The sequence below is a fragment of the Perna viridis genome, chromosome 11 (genome assembly GCF_037379345.1).
Source record: "Perna viridis isolate PV_CMFRI_1.1 ecotype Kerala chromosome 11, ASM3737934v1, whole genome shotgun sequence".
Classification (NCBI taxonomy): domain Eukaryota; kingdom Metazoa; phylum Mollusca; class Bivalvia; order Mytilida; family Mytilidae; genus Perna; species Perna viridis.
This window is the reverse complement of record NC_142455.1, coordinates 18,858,791-18,880,089: the sequence shown is the minus strand read 5'-3', so window position 1 is coordinate 18,880,089 and position 21,299 is coordinate 18,858,791. Positions and strand designations below refer to the sequence as shown.

Below are 21,299 nucleotides of genomic sequence, written 5' to 3'. Positions count from 1 at the left end.
GTAAAAATTTGTACCAATTATTTGTTCAATTCAAGCTTCTGCTTATCAGTTTTTAATAAGGTCGATGTCTTTTCTTATGACATCACAGAGAAGTGTTTAGGATCAATATGTAAGAGACAATTGTGAATCCTAATTACTCATGAATTAGTCTTTTTTGATAAATTGTTAATCTTCATAAGTATATTGTCTTTTAAATACGCAATTACAGCTATGTTCTAATCATAATGCTTCACTGTTGTTAGTTAAACGAACTTAATGTGAAATAAATCTAAGATATTGTGAAATTTCTGAAATGACGGTACCACAGACATTAAATTGACAACAGATGATAGCCCTTCTCGATAACTTAATGAAAGGGTTCTATATTGATAATCTTGAGCTACATATCCTTATTTTGTTAAATTACATTTACCAGTATATACTAGAGCTACACGTCAATGTATATAACAATATGTTGTGTGTAGAAAAAAAATGTTTGCTGCAGCAGAGTAAAATTGAGTAGGATGGGGGAATAAATATCGATGAAAAATAGCGAAGCGTTAGTAATGGAACAATTAATGTACATCAACATCCGAATACATGAACGTGAATTAAAAACAATCTACATGTACATACATAATAAAGCGAACAGAACATCCGAATACATGACCGTGAATTAAAAACCATCTATATGTACATACATAATAAAGCGAACAGAATAAAATACAAACATATGAAAAACAAGACACATCACAAGTAAAAAGGCACTAGTAATATTAACTCCCACAAAACGAAAATAATATCCGAAAGAGTTAGCCAGCGGAACCTATCGCGTTACAAGTGAATATGATATATGAGAGACACATATACAGTACTGTTCTGCACAAAATAAACACGCGTTTGTCAAACAGTTTTATCATACATAATCGATAAAAATGACGTGAGCACAAAACATTCATATACTCATCAAAGAGCCCGGATCTTACCTATATAGCAAAGTGTTCCTATTGAAATTTAACCGGTTATAAGACAAACTAGTAATAGACCGACATTTTTCAAGCGAAAGTAAGATGTAGTAAAAGTACTGCTTTCATGAATTGATTAGTGAAAAGTGTAAAAGAGACTTTGGCATGCTTGACAAAAAGATGGATAAAATGAAATAACTCAAGAGAACAAACCAGTTGCAAGAATTATAGTGGTGTTCCAGAAGACATTAATTGCATTACCTCGGGGTTTGGACATTAAAAAGAACATTTTGTGTATATGTAAGATTCTGCAACTCTGAAGAGTATATTTATGTGTTTTGCTTTCATTATATTTATCGATAAATATAACAATACTGCATTAGTGCAGTTTTGTTAGGCGCAAAAAAAAAACCAAAATCACACAGTGGTCATAAATTTGTTTTTCCCGTTTTTTTAATGGCATATATAAAAGGATCTTGAGCGGTGGCGAAAGAGGATCATTTTTAGTGGTTATTTGTAAATGTCACAGCTGCTTTTTATCATATCAAGTTCAACAGTAACTCATATTGCCCAAGAGATATTAAATCATTTAGCAAGTAAAAACTACATAACAGTACTATCTTACCGATTGATCACCCTAAGTATCCTGATATACATAATCTCTGTGTTCCTTTTCTTTACTTTATGCTTAAAGTCACATTTTAAATTTAAAAAAAATTTAAATTTTAAATCAATGAGGCATTTTGTGTCATATTTGTCTTCTCATTTATATCTGTGTCAACCTAGATATAGTATTTGTCATTTATTTTCACCATTATGTGGTTGTATCTTTGACATATTCACCATATCCATTCTTCTGTTATTTGTATTCAAGACATCAATGTTCAGTTTGAAGACGTATTATTTTTCTCTCTCTGTAATATGAACAGAAATAGATGTAATCAATCAGATTGTATAACCAAGGTAATATTTAAAAAAATATGACAATGTTTTTAACAAATTCATAACATTCTGTAATATAAATATCAGTCATAAAAATTGTTATAAATGTCCAGTCAATATACTCTCTTTGTCTGTATTGACAATTTTTTAACTTTTTATGAGCAACTCGGCGCGTGTTTCTAGAAAAACAGAGGACGCTTACCCTACCGGTGCACCCGGTCCATGCTCCTAGTTTTTAGTGGAATCCGAGTTGCTCATTTGCTTTTATTACTTTGTATGTATGATTTTAGTTACTTTATGTACTTTGTTTTGTATGTCTGTTCTCCGTGTCTGGTCTTTGTCCCTGATTAAATTCTGTTGATTACCGCTATATCCTTGGTTCCCTTGATTACTCTTCAACAAATCAATTCACGGTTTATTATTTTTCTATATTCACCCATTTCTTTTTAGTACATAAAAGAAACAAAATAAATATAAAAATAACCAGAACAAGTAAAGTCGTTTAACCATTCAACTGTATTTCATACATGTGAGGAGTCTTATCTGATCAAAACAAGTCATAAAATAAGAAACAAGACAATCTACTCCCATAGCGATTATAAATGTGTTAAAATCACGATGAGATTTGTATCCACTCTTTTGTTTTGTGTCATTAAATTTTGGTGTTTCGAGTAATTTTGTTGTAGGTAAGTATAAACATATTTATTATAAAATCAATAAGATTTCATTATTTCAAAATACAAAATGAAGATTAAGTCATATGAAAACTTAAAAAGTAATCAAGTGAACCAATCAAAAGAATATAATCCAAGGACAAAGACTAGACTGGGAATACAGACACACATCAAAGAACATAAAATAACCAAACTAATATATACAAAGTAACAAAAGTAAATGAGAAAACTCGGATTCCTATAAACACTGGGAGCATGGACCACGTAAGGTAAGCGTCTTCTCCTTTTCAAGAAACACCCGCCGAGTTGCTCAGAAAAAGAAAAGTCCTTTGGTAGACGAAAATAGGATAGTAAAACTATGAACCATTGAACAAATCATTTTTCATGATACAGGTGGACACATTGTAACGATCTACGAGTTCATGATAACGACCATATTTTTTTAAAGGGAAAGCGTCAATCTTGTGGCAGCATAACCCTGCTCTAGAAGCCTAATTGTAAGTAGTCTAGCGCGATACAAAAAGTTGTAACGAAAAGCTCTTGCATAACGTATGAGTTGTGATATAAGAACTCAATACGCAGGCGCTGAAAGGATATTGCATAAATGGTAGTAAAGTTGACAATATGGAATGAAAGGACATCGCGTTTGGCGTTTAGTTTGGAAAATAGTTTTCCGTTACCATCGATCTCACAGCATAGGTCAATATTTGATAATACGTCATCTATATGGCGGAAACTGAGATTAAGGGGTCTTATGATCAAACTTTGTATTTGCGTTTTACAGCTTTTTAAAATATTACTTCCATTGTTTGTGGGGTTAATTTTTTCGTGGTTTTCGTGATTTGGTAAATCAAGAATGTTGGTTCCCAACAAATAAGAAATTTTCCATTCGTTTTAATGATAGATTTGTCAAATCAACGAATTCAATAATAAACGAAGTGATGGTATTGCCTAAACGACGAAAATGGGTACCGATAAATAAAAGTACAGTTACAAATTAAAGTAAACGTTTTAATTGTCGTGGTTGCTAATTTTCGCGGATTCTTTCGAGTGAACGAGTATCAACTTTTGCGGTTTAAAAATAATTAACGTTATGTAGGATTGAAAATCGATTTCGTGTTTTTTTTCAGTACGCAGCGAAAATTATTACGTTAACAGTATTCATTTATTGTTTCAAAATCATTCAATAAATATAGTCTATTTCTTTTTTATGATTTGTCATCTTTCAACCCCGCGCCAAATTCGGTACTCTCTGTCAATATGTTTTACAGACTTTGTTGATTTGACCTCCCCGGTGTTATTGATTCTTCTCTCTCTTATCTCTTGTAATTTCCCATGTCTCATTAGCCGTGTAATGAAGTTATATAAACGAATTGTTGACAATCAAATAAAGGTTTATTATGTTTAGATATAAAACAAAGAAGTACAGTTCTTCTACTGTAGAAAATTACAATAAAAAGAAGGATACGTCCTGTTTTTCTTTGTAATCAATATTATAATAAAATAGATATAATATTTTCATGAGTTTCATTTGTTAACTTTCTTCTTATAACTGCTGGTCCATATAACATTATTAAGAAATTATTAAAAACTGCTTCTTTGTAAGATTAAAAACCAAAAGCTATAATGTAAGATATTACGTATATTTTTTATTTTGCGTTTTTCAAACAAACGGTCGGTATTCCAATGGGAACAAAATTTTAATTCACTCTTATGATTCTGACTTTATAGCTGATCTGATCAGAAAGAAAGAATATAGTTTGGCTAGATCCTTTAAACTCAGTTTCCGCTATATGGGTGACGTATTATCTTTAAAAAAATCCTTATTTCGAGGATTTGATACATCGCATCTACCCCAAAGAACTTGAGATAAAGGATACTACAGACACTGTCAGCCTCATATCTTGACCTACACTTGGGAATTGATGGTAGGAAAACAATTGACCAAACTTTAAGACGAACGTTTTGGCTTTTCAGAATGGTAAACTTTCCTTTCATCTGTGGCAACACCCCTTCACCACCGGCGTGTGGAGTGTTCATATCATATCATAACTCTTATGTTATGCCAAAGCTTCCCGAAACTACGCAGGCTTTTTGTGTCGCGCTAGAACTCTAACAAATAGGTTTCTGAAACAGGATCATGTTGCTACAAAATTGAAGTCATTATTACAGAAGTTGTATGGTCTTCATCATAAACTGGTGGATCATTATGGTGTATCCATCTGCACCATGAAAACAGATTTTTTCAGCGGATAACAGTTTTCCTTTCCTCTTTTGTCTTCCCCGGACCTGACTTTATATGAGCGACTCGGCGGGTGTTTCTTAAAAAGCATAGGACGCTTATCGTTACAGTGCATCTGGTCCATGCTCCCAGTTTTAAGTGGAGTCCGAGTTGCTCATTTGCTTTTATTACCTTGTATGTATGATTTTAGTTACTTTGTGTTCTTTGTTGTGTATGTCTGTTTTCGATGTCTGGTCTTTGTCCCTGGATAACGTTCTTATGATTACCGCTATAACCTTGGTTCCCTTGATTACTCATTCAATCCCTTTTAGAAATGTAAGAAAAACATGGAACCAATCAATCGATATTGATTTGTAGTCTGCCATTTGCATAGCTTCTAAAACAACAATCATGTGACCAAAATACGTTATGTGTCATAAGAAAAAGACTATGAAAAGCCTGAATAACAACAAATGAACATTTTTTGGACGATTTTTAAAATTAAACAAATTAAAATATCAAATATTTCTTCCCTCATCTTAAAAACATTTTACTAAAAAATTCAATGAAAATGAATTGATATGCAATATCTAACTTTAAGAAAATTCGTAATTGACAACATTAAGCTAATATGAGAAATTCAATCAATTACAAATATTTCCAAAATGAAGAAATGCTTTTGGAATATGCCATGATGCATATTTTTTGTTTATGATATTTTCATTGTTTGACAAAGAACTCCAAAATTGTAATTTTCGATATTTTTTGTTGGACAATATTTTGTTATTGAGTTTATTTAAGTTGTTCACATGTATATTTGATTTAATTTTCAAATTCAAATGTACAATAAGTTGCACAACAATGGTGTATAAAAACATTTTAAAAATATTTTAAAATGTATCATATTAGCAAGTTTCAATAATCTAATGATAGAGATTACACTACGGTTTATCAATTTTAAGTTATTTTTTAAAAAAATACTTCAATTCTAAAGCAATTTCAATCAAATGATGATTTTAATTGGAATTAAAATAAAATTATAAAATAACATCAATTGAAGTATTTAGCCCTAAAAAGGAAAGTGTTTAAATTCACACATAATTTTTTAAAATATATTATATACAGTCTTTTTACATCAATAAATCAATACTAGCATATTTCTATATATTTAGTAAAATTGTGTTGTATGCCAAATGGATCAACATACTTCTCTAATCTCTGCACCCGAAGAAGGGTATAACAACAATAATGGCGGATAGTTGACACCTAATTTTCATTCATTGGTTAAGTAATTAAACAAAGAGATGAATAAGACATAATGAACAGTAGTTGAAAGTAAAATGTCCGAACTTTATTTATATGAATAACATTGACGTCGTCCGGTCGTTCGGTAATTAGATCGAACGAATAACATTTTGGCAAACAGAGTTGGATAATCCGGCATAAACTAAGTTAAAAAGACGACGAGATTAACTATAAAAAAAACAAGTACATTTAGTTTTACTATTCACGTCATCTGTACAATTAAATGATCAGAAACTGTTCGTGGCGATGTCACGAATGTATTTTATCAATAACAAGTTCAGAAAGTCATTTTTCATTTTTCCCGGTATCATATTGCGTGACTCTTTCACGTAGTGTCCCTAAAATAGTGTTACAGTAAATACTATTTTTTCTTCAATAACTAGAGATTTATATGACATTACTACCCTATCAAACAAGCATCTCCATTCTGTTTTTAACATTGAAGCACGATATTTCATTATCGGTAAATTGTTATCCACAAATGTAAGACTTAGTAACGACACCAATCGTAGGGTTTATTTAAGGCCAGAAATAAGTGAAAATACTGATAGCGAATATCTAGTAGTGCAAATTGAGACACAAAATAAAAACACACCTGAGACAGAAACAACTGAAAACGTACGTTCATGGAATAAAACACAACTGAAACAGGAAACCAAAACAGACATTCAATACAAACACAGCTGAGACAGGTGCAACGAAACATACACACACAGAGAATATAAACAACACACAGGCAAGTAAATAAAATTCTGATATGTGCAAAAATAAATGTTCTTTGTCAATATCCTTTACTATATCCACTGTCTTGGAATGAATAAACTCTACGAATGTTCGTTACTCCTTTCTCCTAGTTGTTTCGGTGTCTGTGCTTGGTTCGTTGTTCCTGTTTTATTTTTTTTCAACCCTTTTCTTTGTCTTGTCTGTTCAGCGGCAAAAATATACAAAACAAAAACAAAAAACAAAGCAAAAAAAAAAAACAACAAAAAAACAAAAAACAATATAAAAAGGAAAAAATGGAAAAGTGACTCTCAAATTTGTGTTGAATAAGTTATGATTCAAATTTAAATGAGATGTTTTTTTTTTAGTATTACATATTTGCTTTCAATTTATGTATTTATTTATTTGGTTCAATAAATTATACTTTGCGACTTCAACTTTCTGGTTACAAATATGTAATCGTAAGTCCTAGATACGTATTCAATATGAGTCAGTCTGTTCAGGTAACGTGTTCGCACTGATAATTCAGTTGGCAATAAAAGGTGATAATTCTTTCTCTTTTTTAAATCGTAGACATACAAACTGTCAAAATGCGCGAAAGGGATAAGGACTAAAAAGGAATAGGGCAAACATGTACCAGTAAGAAAAGTATGAAAGATTCTAGACGGAAGAGAAAAGGAAAACAATTACACGTTGAACAAATTGGTTCTTACGGTGCAGATGGAAACAACGTAACGATCCACAATTCATGATTTCAATCTTGAAGCATTATCACTCTGTACCAGGAGACTAATTGTCTTTAGCATAACGTGTGAGTTGTGATATGAGAACTCAATACACAGATGCTGAAGGGATATTGCCATAGATGAAGGGAAAATTGGCAATACGGAGTAAAAAGTTATCGCGTTTGTCGTATAGTTTGGTCAACATTTTTCCTATACCATTTTACCAAAAATGATAAGGAAAATTTTACCCTTTCCCCTGATCCTAATAGTGAAATTAGTCAATTTAAACTCCATGGTTGATAGGTTCACACAATGTTTCACCCACTGCCTGATTCTTACAAAGACTGACATTAATGTAGATTAAAGCAACACAACAGATGAAACTATTTTTTTTTTTATTTTAAAGAGGAAACAACAATAATGTTTCACTTTTTTTTTAAAGAACTACTAATTAACAATTATATATGAAAGGGAAGGATCTAAAAAATCTTGATGAATTTCCATAAATAAGTTAAGATTTGTGTTATTCTATGGGATGCTGATTCTGTATGCAGAAAGATGTTTTGATTTGTGCGTCACTCAATTCTCACGATTATTGCGTTACCTCTCAATAGTAAATATCATTTAAAGATCAAAATAATTAATAAAGGGAACCAAGGTTATAGCGGTTATCAACAAAATGCAATCCAAGGACACAACAAAGAACACAAAGTAACTAAAATTATACACACAAAGAAACAGAAGCAAATGAGCATCTCGGACTCCACTAACAACTGGGAGCATAGACCATGCGCACCGGTGTGGTAAGCGTCCTCTGCTTTTCTAGAAACACCCAATAAGTTGTTCATAAAAAGTCAAGTCCGGGGAGGACGGAAGAGGAAAGGGAAACTATGACACTTGAACAAATCAGTTTTCATGGTGCAGATGGATGCATCGCAATAACCCATGAGTTCATGATGATGACCATAAGATTTCTGTTGTGATTAATTCAATATTTTAGCATTATAATCCTGTTCCAGAAGCCCATTTGTTAGAATTCTAGCGCGAGTTCCATATGCAGGTGCTTAAGGGATGTTGCAACAGATGATAGGAAAGTTGACAATTCTGAATGTAAAGTCATCACGTTTGTTGTACAGTTTTGTCAAAAGTTTTTCCTGTAGAATTGAGAACATGCGATTGTGGAAGTTTACAACATGCCTAAATATTTTACCATTTTACACCAATTCGAGCCTTTAAACGAATACAGGATTAAAATGGCTTAAGGTTAATATTTCTTTTCTGTGTCGTGTGTGTCTATTTTCCATGTCTAGTCTTTATGCTTAGTAGAATATATTCTGATAATTTCCCCCCGAACCTCGGTTTCCTACATTGCTTGTGCAAAAGCAATTTGGTAAGTATGCAGGTGTCGCCCCTACCTTAATGTTAAATGGTGAATTTCCTTAATTGTCAATCTTGAAAGGCTTTGATTGCTAATAGTAACATTATTCAAAGATGTTATATAATTCTTAATATAGTACGACTAAGAAATGAGCTCTGCATCTGTGAAATTTATTGTGTATTTCAAAACACTTGTCTCGTAATACTGATAATAGAAGCGTTCTATTTTTCCTACTGATATATAGTTTTATCTGACTGATTTTTATATGTCATAATGTTATAAAGTCATTCATGTAGCACTGAATAGTATACGTCTAATAAAAATTATTTTGCACGATTCAGTGTTATGCGGATGAGGAATATCCTTACCCAAATAGCCTTTTCACATTCTATATTATCATATTGTGTTTATTTTTTTTCTAATCAATACTCATATTCACATTTCGTATTTTGTAGCTGCCATTTACAAAATGTATTTCTTACACACCCATGTTTTGTGATATTGAACGCTATACGTTTTGATTATAAGTGATATTGTACGCTGACGTCAGCTATTTACATTCACAATACACGAGCGATATGTAGCAAAATTATCAGAGTGGATATCTATTGGTCTAAAATATATAAGTATTTGCCTCAATTTACATACTTAAAAAAGGACATAAAAACGAATACAATCAAAAGTGGTTATTAGAACAAATTAAATGTATACCTACATTTAACAAAATCATGATGAAGTGGAAAATTCTTAAAATTGCTACAGAGAAATATAATAAAAAAATTATGCCAACTTGTTGCATGCAATATCCTGCTTTATGAAACACTTAAATGTGATATCGACCTCGACCTAGGGTATTGGTCTATCTCTTTTAAGTGTTCCATAGAACATACCATGATATCGCATGCACTGACCTACAATAATTGTATACAATACAAAGAAGGTAATTATACAGACAAGACCGTCTGTTACAGCCTCCAATGATATAAATGATTTGAGGCATATACATTAAGCACCACACATCTGTATCTATTTGTACCATCCCTTTTTAGAGAAACGACAATGTCCAATGCTTTTAAGTCGGGACCTTTACTACGTATATGGAATACATGTAGAAGTATGACAAATCATAAATTTTAATGCTTTTTTATACTGACATATATCTTGAATCGAGGGTTCCATGCTCCCAGGTTTTAGTGGAGCCCGAGTTGTTCATTTACTTTTGTAACTTAGTATGTATTATTTTTTTGCAGATCCAGCTATGCAGCGTTGTTGTATAGATTCTTGTGGAGTCCAATACATAGATGGTAGATCACAGTAATTGTCTTTGGCAGAAAGACAAAAATCTATAGCACAGACTTTTGTAGAATATGTAAAATACAAGGTTTAGTGACATTTCCCTATAGTCCAATTATTATTCATTAGTTGAATCTAGAAATATTTAGTTTTTAGTGGAGTTCGAGTTGCTCATTTACTTGTACAACTTTGTATGTATTATTTTAAGTACTTTATGTTCTTTGTTATGTTTGTCTGTTTTGCATGTCTGGTGTTTGTCCCTGGATTACATCTTTTGAATCCGCTAGAATTTTGGTTCCCTTCATTGCTCTTTGGATTTAAAAAAAAAACAAGCGTAAGGGTGTAACTTCTTTAAGGAGATTTAGCAATGCGTGCACGGCTAAATGTTACTGTTAGTTGAAAGATGAAAGAGTTGAACACTGGTAAAAAGAAGTAAAACAAAAATGATGCATTCATCGTGAATTCAATGTAATACAACTTTTATCCCAAATTATTAAGACCATTTTCCGGTTAAGTCGACTCTTTACCACCAAGATTGTATTTCTTTTGGTAAAATAAGAAGGACCCCAAAAAAAGGAAAGTCATCAAAGTGGTTTTCAATACATGATACTGAAAATTTCGGTAAATTATTTTTGATAGAAATCGATCTGACTACTGTCTTGTTGAATATTCAAGGAGAAATATATAATTTAAAGTAAACTTAAAAAACACATTTATGTTGTCTAAACTTGTTTATATTACATTGAAGAATATGCAAATTTAATACAAGTTTTAAAATTGACTTTATTTTAGAATTTGAAAACAAATTCATTTTCCTTGGTTGCAAAATAATACTGTTATAAAACCGTCTCCCTCCCGCAATATATGCTTATTTACTCAATGTAGTATCAAGAGAAATAATGCAATTTTCAGGGTTATATATTACAATTATAAACTTAACTTGATGTATGATCTAAGTAATGTCCTAGATTATGACTAAGAATGCTTAACCAATTACGTCTCGCATCAGGAAAATCAACTGTTGAATGATCATGCTTTTTTGTTCTAAATAATGCAGGGAAAACGTTTTCTTCGCCTTTTTTATTACTAACTTTTCAAAAGAAGAGAACAATTTTAGGACAATACTTTTTTCATGAAACACCTGTTTCCAGACACATATATCACTGTATGCTTTGCATATGTGTAAAGACCGGGAGCAAACCTGCCTTATTTTCACAACCGAGCAAATATTTCATTTTTCTTTGCGACTCCTGAAAATATCATACTTTGCATCACCTAGCACAAATTTACTCTCTGAATGTCTGATGCCAAAGCGGTTTTTCATTCTGTCATTGACTTTAAACAAAGTGGCCAAATATGAAAGCTGTTCTTCCTTTGTGTTCCTTTTGCATTTCCAATTATTGGTTTCCACTTTTCATGTCAATGGTGGAAGAGTAATCAAGGGAGCCAAGGTTGTAGCGATAATCAAAAGAATGCAATCCAGGGACAAAGACCAGACATGGAAAACAGACACACACAACAAAGAACATAAAGTAACCAAAATCATGCACACAAAGTAACGAAAGCAAATGAGCAACGGACTCCACCAAAAACTGGGAGCATGGACCAGGTGTACCGGTAGGGTAAGCGTCCTCTACTTTTCTAGAAACACCTGCCGAGTTGCTCATAAAAAGTCAAGTCCGGGGTAGACAAACGAGGAAAGGAAAACTATGACCCGTTGAATAAATCAGTGTTCATTGTGCTGATGGATACATCATAACGATCCACGAGTTCATGATGACGACCATAAGACTTCTTTAGTGATGACTTCAATCTTGTAGCAACATAACCCTTTTCCAGAAGCCTATTTGTTACATTTCTAGCGCGATACAAAAAGTCTGCGTAGTTTCGGCAAACTCTGGCATAACGTATGATTTGTGTTATGAACACTCCATACGCAGGAGCCGAAGGGATGTTGCCACAAATTAAAGGAAAGTTGACAATTATGAATGAAAATTCATCACGTTTGTCGTAAAGTTTGGTCAATAGTTTTCCTTTACCATCGATTTCTAAGTGTAGGTCAAGATATGAGGCTGACTTCACAGTGTCTGTAGTATCCTTTATCTCAAGTTCTTTTAGGTAGATCCGATGTATCAAATCCCCGATATTAGGATTGTTTAAAGATAATACGTCATCTATATAGCGGAAACTGAGATTGAAGGATCTAGCCAAACGATATTCTTTCTTTCTGATCAAATCAGCTATAAAGTCAGCCTCATAAGAGTGAAGAAATAGGTCAGTAAGTAAAGGAGCACAATTTGTTCCCATTGGAATGCCGACCGTTTGTTGAAAAACACGTCCACCACACTGGACAAATATGTTGTCGATTAAAAATTCCAGCATTTTGTAAACATCTTCCACTGTATATTTGGAAGATGATTTGGAATTATTTCTTACAAAGTATGAGGAATCTCTACCAAGAACTATATATTTGTATCTAGGTGTACCATCGGTTTTGGAAAAACAACGATGTATAATGTTTTTAAGTCGGGATTTTAACTGAGTATGGGGAATAGAAGTATACAGTGTTGAAAAACCATAGGTTTTAATGCTATTATATTCAGATAATAGTCTTGAACTGATTGTCTCCAAAAGATCTTTAGAATTTTTCAGGATCCACATTGAATTAATACCACCACGGGAGTAACAAGTGTTGTGGTAGGACTGCAGACCATCTTTGACAGTTGTGAGTATAGAAGTTAAAAGTTTTGAAAGAGGTTTTGGTGATACATTTTGCAGATCCAGCTATGAAACTTTGTTTGTATGGAAACAATGCTACCAGAGTTCTTCTATCCTTGGTAATGCGCAGCTGTTCTTTTTTGTCTTCTGATAAAGTTCTTTATAATCAACACACATCCTTAATTTGCCATTCTTCTTTCTGCCTAGTGCAACATTCGATATCCATGTACTATGTTAGGGCCTGATGGTACTTGTTGCGAACAGCTAACGCAGATGTTCCTTTACCTCTTCATTTATGGCCGGTGGTATTGGTCGAAATCTCTGCTTGAAGGGTCTTCCGTCGATCAAATCAATCCTAAGCTTTACATTGGTGTTTCCTATGTCCTGATCATTTTTGGCAAAGATGGTCTCATAAGCATTGATAAGATTCATTCCACGTTGTAGTTGACCATCTGCAGGGTCGCTTATGGTGATTTCAATTTGGTCAAAAACTGATGTAACGGGTGATGACTGGACTGTTGTTGAACTATCATGGTCGATCTCGACAGGCTGTGGTTCACGCCAGACTGCACAAGGAGGTATGATGATAGTCTTGGTGGTAACATTGGTTATCAGTAAGTTGGCTATTCCATTGTTCTTTTACCGGTTCTGTATAAGTCCTGGTTCAATATCTTGATCTCTGGAATTCGGTTGAAGTGTGGTAGGAAGGAGCATTGCAGTGGTACTATATGGAAGTTCTTTATCTGTATATCCAAGTATGTTGCAGGTAGTATACGGTTTTACGGTACCTGTTGACTTCTCTGCATTCGTCAAAACTGCTAATACGTTGTTGTATCTTGATAGTTCCTGTTCTCTGATATTGATTGACTGCAGAGTCAGACACCACGTGGTTGTAATTTGGCTATCCTGTAAGTAATTTTATCCATGTTGCTCTTTCATATCAACATGTTGATCCAAGACGTTGGTTCCAAGTAAGAGGAGTAAATGGCTTTTATAATTACTGTCTGGAACAACAAGGATAACACATACATAAATAGTATTATTGCCAATCATCATCTTCCGTTCAGCTCTGATGTAGCCACCGTATGGAAGATGTTGCCCTCCAGCACACTCGATGTCTAATAGATATGTATGGGTCTGAAGTTCCAGTTTATCTGATGACTTTGTTGAAAGAATGTCCAGCGTACAGTGGAAATAGTAGATCCGGAATCTAGGAGTGCCTTTATAGGATTATCATGCTGCAATTCTTCACACTCTGTTGGCTTCCCAAATAATCCAGGTGGTGGTTCAGTCTGACATCTCTCTAGGACCTACTGCATTGCACAAGCCTAGTGACGGCCCTGCTTTATTGGATTTCTTGTCACTCTCCAGGTTTTTTTTATGTATATGACTACGCGGACCGCAACTTTAGCATTCTATTCATCTCCGAGTGTTTCAGATGTTGAAAAAGTAGTGTCATCTTTTGAAGCGGTTTCATGCTGTCTGGAATTCCGTTGTCTACTCTCATTGCTACTTCTGTTGTTGTTACTTCTATTGCTTCCTCTATTGTTGTTTTTGTTGTTGTTGTATCTACTGTTGTTTCTATATCTGTTGTTGTAATGGTTGTCCCTGCTGTTTTCCCTCCTATATATCCATACTAGCTGATAGTTGTTGGATCAGCCCTTTAACCTCATCTAAGTCTATCTTTCTTTTAGGTTGGTCTGTGCCTGATTTGGATAAATGTGGTTTGCGATGCCTCTCTTCATTATCTTTCTTTAATTGTCGTATTGAAACTCTAACTTCATCAAAGGTACCAGAAGTGTTATATTTATGGCCAGATATGTCCAAAGCATCGATCTAATTATGTTGTCCATTTCTCGTCGCTGGACCAATCCCTCATCTTTTGCCTTTCCCAGTATGTCTTCTAATTAGCAACTCCGCAATGTTACTGTCTCATTATCTCTCTGTTTGCAAACTGCTCCTCTTTACTTTCGACCACACCATAAATACTGTTAAGCTTCTGTATAATTTCTGTGTAAGTTGCCTTAAGACCTAGATGCATTGCGACTCTACCGGCTACTCCCTATAACAATCGTCCTACTGCATAATTGATGTTGTCTGGTCCATATGTTTCATCACTCACTTGTGAGTCAACTGCGTATCGCCATATGTCGTACTATGTAACAATCTTTTGTAACAAAAACATGAAATCTTTGGTGGATCTTTCTTAAGGAGTTGTACTGGCTGGCTGTACTTCACTTTCTACTGATTTGGTTTCTTCGCCTAGCTCAGTGTGTTCCAATGCACCAGATTGTTTGAGGTAATGTAACACCCATGACTTTACATCCTTTTGCTTTGTGCCTTTGTGTTTCTCATTAATATCCTTCTTTATCATTTACAACAATTCGAGGTCTTCGTAAAATACTCTTCCTTCAGCTATTGTTGATATTAAGATACTATCTGTGTACAAGTAAGATGCTGATCCAAACAAATTCAGTTGCCTTGGAGCAAAAATTTGTAAGATTCAATTAATTTAGAAAAAAAAGATGAAGCAAACACAAAAGAAACACCAAATACCTATATGATACGTGAAATGAAAAGAATACCTGTGCAAATATGTATATCAAGTATATATCAAAGCACACAAAGGCTTACCTTCAGGAAGCTAAACTTGGAAATCATTATAAGTGAAGCTTGTACGTTCACATAATCATTGCAAAAGAAATATCAGAACATGTAATACGTAATCTCTATAACTGAATATCAGTTCTTCACAAAGGAGTCAATAACTCGAGACAGCTAAGACTTAAAATCAACCCTCCAACATCGTCTGTTCAACACAATAAATCTACCTTCATCCTACCCATCCTACCCAAATAACTCAACCTAAACCTAATAACCTCTATAAACTCAAGCAAGCAATAACTCAGCAAATCTGCTACTTAGAAAATATTCTAGATCGGTTTCTAAGGATTAAGGGTAGGGGGTAAGTGTTCTTACGGTATTTGTTGCTATATGCATGGAATGCAAGCTGTTAGAATAGACACTGTTAACTTCTAGTAATATCACAATCTCACTAGTCTACTATAATGTATAATCACTTTTATATGTCTGATCTAAACTCTACTAGTATTTAGAAATAGCTCCTAGTTATGAGTTGAATGCAAAGTGTAAATTCACATTATAACATACACAGTCAAAAATATCAACACATTAAGTCAAAAATAAACACCAAGACATCAATGCATATGCCAACAAGACAATGTACAAATTTATGCAATAACTAAACACACACACAAAAAGTGTACAGACAAACACAATACAAAAATTAAATGTATGAACGTTGACACAAAGTACTCTATAGGTACATCCAGGACAAACGCGTAGGAGGAAAACAGAGGTAAACAGAGTAAAGCAAGCACTCCTATTTATCAATAGGTAGTAATGGTCACTATAAAAACACTAAACTCTAAAAGGCTGTATTGAAGTAAAGACCAATTTATAGCGAATCTACATTAATTGATCATGAGTCCAGGTAAGAAAAAAATCAAAGTGATCAAAGTGTATCTAGTGTATGCATGTATGCATAAACTAAAAAAAATACTTGAATGTGTGCCTAACTCAAATAAAAGTGAAAGTAAATAAACACTACATGTTAACAACAACACGTGTGAACTTTCAGTACTTCCGGTTGAACTAACCGGGAGGAAGGGGGTAACACCAAGTACATCAAATTAATATTTCAAAGTACAACACAATAATTCACTATATACAAAAATAATTTCAATCTCTATTCTGAATATGCAACTGATATTTAATGATACTAAAAATTAGAAACTCAGAATTAAATTACTAAAGATTGTTAAAGTTCAACGATGAAAGTTTTTCCATTCTGAAATGATTTACATAGATTTAAAACAATGTTGTTACCATAGATTTTCACAAAAACGAATACTCAAACGAATGTACACGAATAACATGTTATTTCTGACCATGTTATTCGGCATCGATGCTCCAAGTCCAAAGTCAAAATCAGCTGATCGATGTTGATGGTCATCTATATTTACATTCTTCCAGAAGTACGAATCGAACAGTCCTCGATATGACGTATGAAATTGCTAGGTTAAACATCAAACATATCGAAAATAAAATGCACATCTTTCGTAAATGTATCTCCTTATCAAATGCAACAAAATGCGGATTTAGTGTTAATGTGGGTGAAATAAATAAATAATGCATAATGTAAATAAAACAATATTAGTGCGTTTAAAGATGTTAAATGTACAAACCTTAAGTACAGAAATAATCTCCAAACAAGACAAGTAAATTTCAGGAATATACTACACTGAACGATGTCGACAGTTCGAAGACAATTCCAAAACTGAACAAAGAAAAACCCGCCGAAGTTAGATAATGACCCTAAAAGTACAAATGTCACTTCCCATAGGCTTCAATGTTAATTTCACTAAGTTCAATGAGTTCAATGGAGCTTCTACCTTAGATTTCACCCAGGGGGCTCAATCTTCCGGTTGCCGCCATGTTAAAATTTTCTGTATGACTTTAAGATTTTAAACACAACTTTTTCAAAATGTAATTTCTAGCGATCGAATGGACAGATTTACGTGAAATTATGATATATCGATTCAGAAAGTTGTAAATTTTGGATTTATCATAAGGAGATACACAAATTCGGTAGATATAAAAAGAAATTAACCAGGTAAGTGGAAAAGCCATGTTTATTATTGTCCTGGTAAAACCGAGCCTTGGTTTTATGAAAAAAACTTGATTTTGCCCATTTGAACCTAATGTTTTCATAATTATGATAAGGTTTTACAATGATTTATCATCATTTATGATATTTATTTGCATTTTAGAGAAATTTTATTGATCTAGCTCACATTTACAGCTCATTATTCACATGGCTAGTTTGTAGTTCATATTTTGCTAGTCCGCCATTTCTTATGTGTGTTTTTAGGAACCGCCCATTAAAATACATAATGTACGAGATGCTGCGATCGTAAAAAAGATTAATTTCATCAACGATAAAAATTTGCTTATTATTGATGCAGTTACTAAGATAGAAATTTGATCATGAAAGGCAGTATTATGAAATTAACCTTCGTTTACAAAATGTACATTTATTTCAAACACATTACCAGTCAAGTTGTCTTAATTACAGTATTAAAAAGATGCTTAGAAACTACAGTACTACAAACCAAAAATAACAGACAACAGTAAGTCAGAAATACATTGTATCAATTGCACTTTACATGTATGTGTATGTGTATGTGTGTGTGTTTTTTTTTGTGGGGGGAGGTATGCTTAAAAATGAAATAAAAAAGAAATATTGAAATATTCACTTTATGAAACAAAACAAAAACAAACAAAAAAAAACGGATCAATGATTGTCCTAATAAAATTGTTAAAATAATAAAATAAGGTAGGACCTTTTTTTCACCAAATAGTAAGGCAGGATAGTTTACAAATGTAGCTCTTCCCATAAAGATCAAATGGTTGTTCCTTTTTTATTTTAATTTATTTCATTTAACCATTCAATTTTAAAATGATTTACAGAACAAAAGGAATCGAACCTCCTACTCATTGCTAAATATGACATGAGTCCACCAGGGAACTGTCATTAAACATGTATTTTCTACTTAACAATGTATTGAATACAGGCTAAAAACCACTAATTCCACTTTCCATAGGCTTCTATGCTAATTTCACAATATTCAATGGCTTCTCTGGACTTTACCTTAACTTTAACCTGCAGAGGACTATATACCAGCATGATTCTACATATGTCAGCTCACAATCCTCAGAATGGCATGTGGGGTTAGCAGACTTGCAGTGCAGTACTGGTCACCAGAAGTGAAGGGTCTATAAATAGCATGGGAAATCCCAGTGTTTTCACAAGATAGGGGTATATTTAAAAATCATTATGGAGATTAGGCTTCTCATCACAAGAAGCAAAATGCACCTATCAAATGTACAGAAATGTTTTTCCTTTCAGAAACTGTTTAATTTTTTTAAATAAGATGAGAACTTTTTTCACAGCACTATGAGGAAAAGGGGTAATTTCTGCGTAGGACTATTTTTGCGTACGTTCCAAATGCTCATTGTTTGAATTGGTGGTCTGTAACCTAAAGGATCACTTTTTGTCTTAGAAAAAATAAATAACTATACAGGTATCTTCCTACACACATACTGAATCCATTTGCAAAGTTTCATTGAAATGTGACAAGCACTTTTTTAAATATTTGATTTTTAAATATAGGGTAACCAAGTTGTGCGAGCAAAAAAAGTGACAATATTCTACCATACTTAAATGCATTAAATATTTGCAAAGAACTTTTTCTGACTTTTCAAATAAAAAATGTCAATGAAGAAATAGTTTTAAAAGTAATCATTTTCTGAGAAATTGGTCTATTTTTAAAAATTTATTTCTGACATGCCTCCCCCTTTTTCTTGATCACATGTCAAAAATCCTAAATCTTTACATTTTCACAAAAGGTGATATATTTGGCTTTAAATTTGTAAATACGGTGTTTTCACATTAAAACATGACCAGTAAAGGGCACCTAAAGCAAAAAAAGTACTCAATAATGGATTTTCCATGTTGCCATAGGGGAATGCTTATATGGCCTTAACCGCAGTAATGAAAGTGAGTTTTTCCTCATTTCTAACCTAATTTTTGCTCAAATCTATACAAAAGTTGATTTCAAGTGCTTATTACCACCATATTTAAGGTAAATATAGCCCTCAAAGTTTAATATTTGATATTTTTACTAAATTTTCTACACTTTTTACAAGATAGGACATAAAAATCAGCCAAAAAGACCAATTTTCCATATTTGGACCTATAACTTAAAAAAATGCATATTTTGAAGGATTTTTGTAGTGTGTTCCTCTCATGGCAAAGTTAACAAGATCTTCAAGTAGTTTAAAGCTATTTCAAGAAACTTTTCATTTTGCCATGGCTTCATCTTAAGGCTAAAAACCACTAATTCCACTTTCCATAGGCTTCTATGATAATTTCACAATATTCAATGGTTTCTCTGGACTTTACCTTAACTTTAACCTGCAGAGGACTATATATCAGCATGATTCTACATATGTCAACTCACAATCATCCTCAGAATGGCATGTGGGGTTAGCAGACTTGCAGTGCAGTACTGGTCACCAGAAGTGAAGGGTCTATAAATAGCATGGGAAATCCCAGTGTTTTCACAAGATAGGGGTATATTTAAAAATCATTATGGAGATTAGGCTTCTCATCACAAGAAGCAAAATGCACCTATAAAATGTACAGAAATGTTTTTCCTTTCAGAAACTGTGTAAATGTTTTAAATAAGATGAGAACTTTTTTCACAGCATTATGAGGAACAGGGGTAATTTCTGCGTAGGACTATTTTTGCGTACGTTCCAAATGCTCATTGGTTGAATTGGTGGTCTGTAACCTAAATACTGAAGTTGCATTATAAAACACAATCAAGTGCGGTATCACAGCTGTTACCATCCTTTTCAATCAGGTCTTAACAAAATAGTACAAGTACATTGTACATGCAATTTATAATCATATATAGATATTATAAGCTTACAATTATGAAAAGCTTTCAATTTTTATATGTATTACATGTATATTGATACTGGTTTGTTTTAATTTTCAGCATCCTAAGCAGTGTGAATTGAATTAATAGACAATGCACATGTATATGAAGCAGAAGGAAACATGACTTGCATGTCAATTATTCAACTGATTTGACCCATTTCAACAGCATATTGGACACACAATGACTTAAATTCAGTAAATGTTTAGTATGGGAGAATCAACACATTATATTTTGAGCATGAGGAAGGCGCAGATTAAATATTACATGTATTTACCTATTTTCAGGGGAAAGTATCTGTTCAAGACTGACTCTTAATATAAAAATGTAAAACAATACAGTTGCAAAAGTTTTCAGTATCTGCTATAAGACATATTGTGGTAAAATGTGATACACTGTACATGTATAATAAAAGAAAATTGAATACATTAAGTATGTTCTTGTTTCTTATATGTGGCAAAGCCCAGTGGAAATTTCATTATTCTGATATCGGGTACATTTACTATATACATTTGTGCATGCAAATACAGTATGCATTAAGGTGTCTATCTCTTTTTTTCCACTTGTGTTTACACATTAAGCCAACACAATGGACAGTCCAATTAAACCATACTTTTAAATTTAAACGTAACCATTACTGTGAACAAGGATTTATATATAACTCTGTGCTGTGAACACAAATTTTGCATAACCAACCAGTTTATTACTTAAAGCAGTCGTCTACGATTCCTATTCCTGTTACCCAGGGCAAGTGAAATTTGGGTCAGGGAAAGTTAGGTACTTGGTTACA

At 33.0% G+C, this 21,299-nt stretch overlaps 1 long non-coding RNA gene across 2 annotated transcripts; it reads left to right on the top strand.

Moving 5' to 3' along the window:
- Positions 1-17,416: 17,416 nt before the first annotated feature.
- LOC148603222 (uncharacterized) lies at positions 17,417-20,941 on the top strand. Of its 2 annotated transcripts, XR_015916688.1 has the most exons (3): positions 17,417-17,616; positions 18,079-18,133; positions 20,570-20,941. It is a non-coding gene; the product is annotated as an uncharacterized LOC148603222 (long non-coding RNA). The 2 variants fall into 2 exon arrangements; XR_015916687.1 differs by lacking the exon at positions 18,079-18,133 and having other exon boundaries at positions 17,430-17,616.
- Positions 20,942-21,299: the final 358 nt, after the last annotated feature.